The sequence below is a fragment of the Coptis chinensis genome, unplaced genomic scaffold (assembly GCF_015680905.1).
Source record: "Coptis chinensis isolate HL-2020 unplaced genomic scaffold, ASM1568090v1 utg15082_pilon_pilon, whole genome shotgun sequence".
Lineage (NCBI taxonomy): Eukaryota > Viridiplantae > Streptophyta > Magnoliopsida > Ranunculales > Ranunculaceae > Coptis > Coptis chinensis.
The window spans coordinates 64,409-67,513 of NW_028238106.1; the positions used below are offsets into that span (position 1 = coordinate 64,409).

General features: G+C 34.9%; 1 pseudogene; it reads right to left on the bottom strand.

The window, feature by feature from the left end:
• Positions 1-845: 845 nt before the first annotated feature.
• LOC147473977 (WPP domain-interacting tail-anchored protein 1 pseudogene) lies at positions 846-2,750 on the bottom strand (annotated as a pseudogene).
• Positions 2,751-3,105: the final 355 nt, after the last annotated feature.

Sequence of the window (3,105 nt, forward strand, 5' to 3'; positions counted from 1 at the left end):
TTCTCGTTGTGAGTAGCATGTGGCATATTTCTAATTAGCTCACCTATAAGAGTTTCAAACCAAATTCATAAGTTCATGGCCTCTATAACTTGATATAAAAGAGAGACATGAGGTTTGTAGTCTAGTTACCTTCACCACCTAATCAGTATGTCCTAATTGAGATTTTCCATCTCCACCCAAGTTAAGCTTGAAAACTGCATTGAATATTACCAATCAAATAAAGCACAATATCAAAAACTAAATGATAGAAGAAGAAGAAAATATAACATTATGTAAAGTAGAAAATGCCGATCAGTAGGAGTGCAGTAATAAATGTTCACAACAAAGGGTAACAGAGCCAAGGAAAAAGCAAAAGTGAGTTAAAATTTTTAATTAAAATGATTGATCCAAGTATCCAATCAACGTTTTGAGTTACCTGATTGTTACATTTATTTTTAAGACATTCTTCATCCCTAACAATTTTTAAAACAAATTTCAAGTGCAGTTCAGATTAATGTGCTAGATTCTTGTTAGATCTCCTATCTGGGACACTGGGATTAATGAACCACATAACCCATGTATTTGTGTGTTAGCCTTTTTTGCTTGAATTGGAATTAAGGTCCATCAGCGCAGTGTTTAGCAATGGAGACATCATGTTTACTAACCGACCTCCCATGTATTTATATATCTTTCTTAGCTTAATGGGTTTGCACAAAATGCATAAACGGCAATAAGGATTAATACCTTGGCAGTAAGGATTAAATCACATGTATTGGTACAAAAATGCTAAACGTTGTAGCACTACCAAAAGCTACTTCTGCATCACTTTGCTTATTTAAAACTACTCTCGCACTGCAAGTGTCCCTTATAGTTTTTGTTTTTGATTCCTTGAAAGCCCCAAATCGTCTGTATATCTTATTCAGGTTCATTTCTGAGGGAATACAACCTAACTCGGGAAAGCTCATCAAAAGTGGTGAAGGGGGAAAGACAGAAAAAAACAATATATGGATAGTCATTTTCAATCAAAACAGATAAGACATGTGAAAGCTTAGTACCTGCTTATGGAGACGTTCTGTTTCACGTGCCAATTGCATCACCATATCTGTAATTACTTTAGCCCTTTTATTGATTTCATTTGCAGTTATTGTATTTTCTTCATCGGCTTGATGCAAAGATGTCTCTAAGGATTCCATTCTATCCCTCGAGAAACTTACTTCTTCGTTCAATTCCGAATTAGTTTCAGATAACAAAGCACACTTTGCTTTAGATTTTTCAGCTATAATTTCAGCTCTTAAGACCTTTGACTTCAAATCATTAATTAGATTTTCCATGTCTGTGATTGCAGAATACAACATGTTCTGTTACGTTGTTCCTGACTTGCTTCCACAGACACCTTTGCATGCTGTAAATGCATATCAGATTCCCTCAATTGCTTCTCAAGTAAGTTGACCTTCTCGATTACATTTTCACTACCTTTAAGCAAAGCCAGCTCTTCATTAAGTACCTCTTCTAACAAAGAACATTTGGCTTCCGCAGTCTCTGCCTTAGTCTCTGCTTCCAATAAATGCACTTCAAGATCCTCGATCACGACTTTCATTTCACTTAATTCAGGACTTACAAGGTTGGCCTCTAAAGTTTCTATCCGCGTCTCAATTGATTTGTGAAAGCTTGCACTACTTATTCCAAGCTTAGACCTCATCTCTCCTTCTCGTTGAATTGAACTATTTAGACTGAACTGATTGATTTGAAGATGGCCTATTATTTCTTTTGAGATTCCCATCAGAATTTCAACAGCATTTTCGGCTTCAAACAACCTCCATAGAACATCCTCTACTTCTTCATCCATACAAAACATTTCTTGTTATGCAGAGTGTAGCTTTAAGACTCTTCTTTACTGTTTCTTGAATCAGATAACTTCTTTTCTAAATCTAGCTCTCTCGCAAGAGATTTCTCCAGCATTCTCAGTATATGCCTTTGTTGTTTGGTCGTTTGCATTTTTATCTTTGCATTCTTATTGGAGAACTGATCAATTTCTGAAACATCTGCATCCTTGCTATTATTTCATGTCATCATTATGCATTAATAAAGTAAATAAGAAACTAAAAACTTCTTTATTAATCGCAAGTATTAGTACTAACTAATGATCATCAAATGAATGTAACGACTAACAATTTTCTTGCCCACCAAAAGCGAGTAAGGTCTTCTGGAATCATTCTGAAAACCTTGGCCTAGTCCATCCTATTCCTAGACCAAAATTTAAATCTACCTTTATAAGTAGGTAGCCTAGTTATCCGAAACCAACTTCTTTATACCTGCTCAAGTATCCCCTATAGTCCTTGATTGGGAAAACCTGGGTGGATGTAACATGTATGAATGTATATGCTTATGAGGACATGGTAAGAGGAAACAATAGAAAAGCATCGTATGGTTTGCCAATCAATATTCACCACCATTAGACTCTACTATTACAAGTAAATCTTCATTTTTTTTTCTTTCTTTCTTGAGCTAGTTGTTTCACATATATTCCATTTCCTCAATTATAAATTCACAAATGAAATCCTAAATCATAATTCATTCACAAACTAACAACAAAAGAAATTTGGCATCTCAATAAAAAAAAATGTACCTGTTGACTGTTGTCACGTTTTATAGAAACGGGGTATTGAAATATTCGGTGAGAGAAGGAAGAGGTGTTATATTATATAACGTATAGCCACCTGGTTCTGTGATTGCTCTAAAGATTCTGCAGAATCGTGCAACTTTCATTCCATTTCACTGATACAAATACGAACTGCTTGTGGGTTTGTCGGATACCAAGAATCAAAAGTTAAAAATAATAAACCCAAAGATCAACAAAATTCTATTGTTTATGAGAGAGATAGAGCAAAAGGAGATGGGAAGATGAACTGGCGTGGGAAGATGAGAGAGAGACGGCTGGTTTGCTTGCATTTAATTTCGGTATAAATAGTAATAATTTGGCAATTAATATGAAGACTAAGTCATGAACAATTGAATAGTGGCGTGTAGTTGATTTTTGACCTGAATTTACACATACGTCCTTAAGTTACTATGTAATCTTAAGGGTATAGATGGTAGGAAATTTTGAAATGACGGAGTAGTCCTTCT